The sequence below is a fragment of the Nerophis ophidion genome, linkage group LG09 (assembly GCF_033978795.1).
Source record: "Nerophis ophidion isolate RoL-2023_Sa linkage group LG09, RoL_Noph_v1.0, whole genome shotgun sequence".
In the NCBI taxonomy this organism is placed as follows: domain Eukaryota; kingdom Metazoa; phylum Chordata; class Actinopteri; order Syngnathiformes; family Syngnathidae; genus Nerophis; species Nerophis ophidion.
The window spans coordinates 10,021,802-10,027,801 of record NC_084619.1 but is presented as its reverse complement, the minus strand read 5'-3'; positions in this window follow the sequence as shown (position 1 = coordinate 10,027,801).

Below are 6,000 nucleotides of genomic sequence, written 5' to 3'. Positions count from 1 at the left end.
TCTGTGGAAGAGGGGGCGGCCCCAAATTTAAAGCGCGCCCCACCCCCTGCTTTGACTGTTGCCAGACCCGTTTCAATGTATTTGGGGGCCCTAGGCCGGAGTTTTTCAACCACTACTGTGCCGTGAGATACGATCTAATTCCACCTATTTGGGGTAAAAAATGTTTTTTTTTTGCAAACCAGTAATTGTAGTGTAACAAACAGTTCAGGGTGTCCCTCCAGTGTTGCCATAAGGCTGTGACGTAAGAGGTCTATAAAGGTGGGTTGTTGAAGAAGGTGCGCTCATTCTCAGGCAGACAGGAGAGATTCGATTAGATTAGATTAGATAGTACTTTATTTATTCCCTCATAATAGAAGATTAAAATGAAGTAAAAAAATCGGTCTTAGCCTGGGCCTTGATCGGACCTGGTCTCATGGCTGCCTTTTAATATTTTATTATAACAGTACACACAAAATATGCGAACCCAGGACACTCGGCTACAGTAGTCTGTAAATGATGTGTTGTTGTTGAGTGTCGGTGTTGTCTCGAATAACCGTGTAAAACTCTCCCATATCAGTAGGTGGCGGCCGGTAGCTAATTGCTTTGTAGATGTTGGAAACAGCAGTAGGCAGGGTGAAGGTAAAAAAGGTATTTCATGCTTAAACAAAAAAATAAACAAAAGGTGAGTGCCCCTAAGAAAAGGCATTGAAGTGTAGGGAAGGGTATGGGGAACAAAACTAAAACTGAACTACAAAGTAAACAAAACCCGAATGCTGGACGACAGCAAAGACTTACTGTGGAGCAAAGACGGCGTCCACAAAGTACATCCGACAATAAACAATGTCCCCACAAAGAAGAATAATCCATCCATTTTTCTACCGGTTATTACCTTCAGGGTCCCGGCGGGGCACTGGAGTCTATCTCGGCTATAATCGGGCGGAAGGCAGGGTACACCCTGGACAAGTCGCCACCTCATAACAGTACACACAAAATATGCGAACCCAGGACACTCGGCTACAGTAGTCTGCAAATGATGTGTTGTTGTTGAGTGTCGGTGTTGTCTCGAATAACCGTGTAAAGTAATTGGCGGTCGCTAGCTAATTGCTTTGTAGATGTTGGAAACAGCAGTAGGCAGTGTGAAGGTAAAAAAGGTATTTCATGCTTAAACGAAAATATAAACAAAAGGCGAGTGCCCCTAAGAAAAGGCATTGAAGCTTAGGGAAGGGTATGCGGAACAAAACTAAAACTGAACTACAAAGTAAACAAAACCCGAATGCTGGACGACAGCAAAGACTTACTGTGGAGCAAAGATGGCGTCCACAAAGTACATCCGACAATAAACAATGTCCCCACAAAGAAGGATAATCCATCCATTTTTCTACCGGTTATTACCTTCTGGGTCACGGGGGGTCACTGGAGCCTATCTCAGCTACAATCGGGCGGAAGGCAGAGTACACCCTGGACAAGTCGCCACCTCATCACGGGGTAAAAACTACTGAAATATTCTTGATTGCTAAAACAAAATAGATGCGGGAAATATCGCTCAAAGGAAGACATGAAACTGCTACAGGAAAACAGCAAAAAATACAAAATAAGTTAGTGCGTGATTTGACAGGTGGTGACAGTACACCTACTTTGAGACAAGAGCTATATTGATGCATGCTTGGTTATGTTTTAAAGTCATATCCAAAAATTGCGACGACGACTTTTTACTGTCAACTGAGTTTCGTTTTTTTAGTGATTTCTGCTGGTGGTGTGTCTCCGGGTTTTTCCAACGCAAAAAATGTGCCTTGGCTCAAAAAAGGTTGAAAAACACTGCTCTAGGCAAAGGGGGTACTTGTCCCCCTTCCCCTGAGAAAAACTAAAAACTTTTAACACATGAAGCACATCACAAACACGCACGTCTTCTTCAATTCAGTTCAGTTCAGCTCAGTTTCAGTTTGTTTTGACAATTTTTCGTCAAAACAAACAGGTGGGTAAAGTGTCTTGCCCAAGGACACAACGGCAGTGACTAGGATGGCTGAAGTGGGGATCAAACCTGGAACCCTCAAGTTGCTGGCACGGCCGCTCTACCAACCTAGCTTTACCGCCCCAGGTACACTTGTCCAGGGTGTACCCCGCCTACCGCCCGAATGCAGCTGAAATAGGCTCCAGCAACCCCACGCAACCCCAAAAGGGACAAGCGGTAGAAAATTGATGGATTGATGGGTTACAAATATTTTTTGCAAAGCAGTAATTCCATCTATCCAGATTCTACCGCTTATCCCTTCCGGGGTCGCCGTAGAAGCTAGAGCCTATCTCAGCTACAATCGGGCGGAAGGCAGGGTACACCCTGGACAAGTCGCCACCTCATCGCAGGGCCAACACAGATAGACAGACAACATTCACACTCACATTCACACACTAGGGCCAATTTAGTGTTGCCAATCAACGTATCCCCAGGTGCATGTCTTTGGAGGTGGGAGGAAGCCGGGGTACCCGGAAGAGAACCCATGCTGTCACGGGGAGAACATGCAAAACCTCACACAGGATCGAACAAAGGACCTTTGTATTGTGAGGCAGATGCACTAACACCTCTGCTCCAAACCAATAAATATAGTGTGCAAATTATGTGTTGTTGTTGACTGTCTGTGCTGTCTAGAGTTCGGCAGAGTAACCGTGTAATACTCTTCCATATCAGGAAAGTACCACACTCTTTTACTACGAAACCACGCTATTGTAACACGTGGCTTGGCATTGTTTTGCTGAAATAAGCAGGGGCGTCCATGATAACGTTGCTTGGATGACAACATATGTTGCTCCAAAACCTGTATAGACCTTTCAGCATTAATGGTGCCTTCACACATGTGTAGGTTACCCATGCCTTGGGCACTAATCTACCCCCATACCATCACAGATGCTGGCTTTTGAACTTTGCGCCTGTAACAATCCGGAAGGTTATTTTCCTCTTTGTTCCGGAGAACACCACGTCCACAATTTCCAAATATAATTTGAAATGTGGACTCGTCAGACCACAAAAAACTTTTCCACTTTGTATCAGTCCATCTTAGATGGACTGATACACCCAGGAAAGCCGGCGGCGTTCCTGGGTGTTGTTGATAAATGGCTTTTGCTTTGCATAGTAGAGTTTTAACTTACACTTACAGAAATAGCGACCAACTGTAGTTACTTACAGTGATTTTATGAAGTGTTCCTGAGCATATGTGGTGATATCATTTACACACTGATGTCGGTTTTTGATGCAGTACCACCTGAGGGATCAAAGGTCCGTAATATCATCGCTTACGTGCAGTGATTTCTCCAGATTTTCTGAACCTTTTGATGATTTTACGGACCGTAGATGGTAAAATCCCTAAATTCCTTGCAATAGCTCGTTGAGAAATGTTTATCTAAAACTGTTCGACATTTTGCTTACAAATTGGTGACCCTCGCCCCATCCTTGTTTGTGAATTACTTAGCATTTCATGGAAGCTGCTTTTATACCCAATCATGGCACCCACCTGTTCCCAATTAGCCTGCACACCTGTGGGATGTTCCAAATAAGTGTTTGATGAGTATTTCTCAACTTTATTAGCATTTATCACCACATTTCCCAACTTCTTTGTCACGTGTTGCTGGCATCAAATTCTAAAGTTAATGATTATTTGCTAAAAAATTTTTTTTTTATCAGTTTGAACATCAAATATCTTGTCTTTGTAGCATATTCAACTGAATATGGGTTGAAAATGATTTGCAAATCATTGTATTCCGTTTATATTTACATCTAACACGATTTCCCAACTCATATGGAAACGGAGTTTGTAAAATCAAATACAAAAACAGGAGAAATATCCAACACTTCTCTTTTCTAAAATAAATCTGTCCAGCAGATATTGGCATCTATATAAACGATATGATTTGCCTGAGGTACTGCATAGGACAAAATAAACAAAAAGAAAAATATACTTTTTTTTAATAGCCTAAAAACAATTACAATTAAGAATCGTGATTCGTTCGAAAATCAATGTTTTCGACACCCCTTTAGTACTGTACAGTACTTGCAAATGAGACACAGAAGTGTGAGAAAACAACAGTTGACTGCAAAACATTAACTTATAAAAATATACATACATTTAAACAATACAATTTATTAACACATTTGAACACACACAAAAGTAGAGAAAATTAAGACTTTTGAGTATCGGTACCGACTCAAACGTAACACTTTACCCATCTCTATATATACAACTGTTTTTATTCAATGTCTTAAAACTTTCAAATGATGGAGATACTTCATTTTCCAGAATACTTAATTCTATCTAAGTAGTCAAAATGGAGGGATTGTTTACCTTTTATTTTTTTATTGTTTTTTTTTTTTTTATCCTATCTTATATTGTTTATTTTTAGTGTTTGTTAAGTACTGTTTTAGTTTTTAAGCCAAAAATCTTTGTTAAAGGCCTGCTGAAATGAGATGTTCTTATTTAAACGGGGATAGCAGGTCCATTCTATGTGTCATACTTGATCATTTCATGATATTGTCATATTTTTGCTGAAAGGATTTAGTAGAGAACATCTACGATAAATTTCGCAACTTTTGGTCGCTAATAAAAAAGCCTTGCCTGTACCGGAAGTAGCAGACGATATGTGCGTGACGTCAGGGGTTGTGGAGCTCCTCACATCTGAACATTGTTTACAATCATAGCCACCAACAGCGAGAGCGATTCAGACCAAGAAAGTGACAATTTCCCCATTAATTTGATTGAGGATGAAAGGTTTGTGGATGAGGAAAGTGAGAGTGAAGGACTAGAAGAAAAAAAAAAGACTATACAGTGGAAGCGATTCAGATGTTATTAGACAAATCTACTTGGGTAATTCTGGAAAATCCCTTATCTGCTTATTGTGTTACTAGTGTTTTGGTGAGATTATATGGTCATACCTGTACAACCTGAAAGTCTGCCCCGCACCTTTCTTCAGCACCAGTCGACAGGTGGTGGCGATGCCCTACTCTGCCCTTCGCAAGGGACCCTCTTCAAAACACGATCTTTCAAAATGATCGCTGCATAATACACTGTACTTTGTGTGTGTGCTCCAATCCAACCGTGTTCGCTTGACCGCTCTGTTCCATAATAAAGCTTCACCGTCATCTTTCGGGAATGTAAACAATGAAACACCGGCTGTGTTTGTATTGTTAAAGGCGGCCGCAATACACCGCTTCCCACCTACAGCTTTCTTCTTTGACGTCTCCATTATTCATTGAACAAATTGCAAAACATTCAGCTATTGACACAACAATGGCCGTGTGCTTTCAGAGGACATATAAGCATGCATCACAACAAGCTGCAACATTATTAAAAAAAGAAAAAAAAAAGAAAAAAGGTCAATAGTTTATCACTTGAAAAAATAAACATTTTGATGTTGAATTTGGAAAGCAAAAAAAAAAATCTAAACATAATTTATAATCCACTGTAGAACATTCTGAATATAATGTTTTGATATTTGAGATTTGATTTTTTTTTAGATTTAAATCATATTTTTGACAGTTTAACATTTTTATTTTCAGTCTCACATTTTTGTTTCTCCAAATTCATTTTTTTTTTCTTCCACATTCGGACTTTTTGCACAAATTTTGAACAGCATCAACTGGGAGAGGCGTGGCGTCATGACAGGCAGTTTAGGGGAAAAAAAAGGATAAGTGCCATGTCCCCGACCACGTTGCCTTCAGGGGGTGTAGGACATTAATCCATTCAACTGGCAACACCAGAGGTCCACAACAACAGGACCACGGCCACAATTATATAAATGGAAAAATAATATACTGGTAGAAATCCAACAGTTTGAAATGTCTGAAACTGAAGGAAAAAAAATATTTGAATAATGATCAATCAATCAATCAATCAATGTTTACTTATATAGCCCTAAATCACTAGTGTCTCAAAGGGCTGCAAAAACCACTACGACATCCTCGGTAGGCCCACATAAGGGCAAGGAAAACTCACACCCAGTGGGACATCGGTGACAATGATGACTATGAGAACCTTGGAG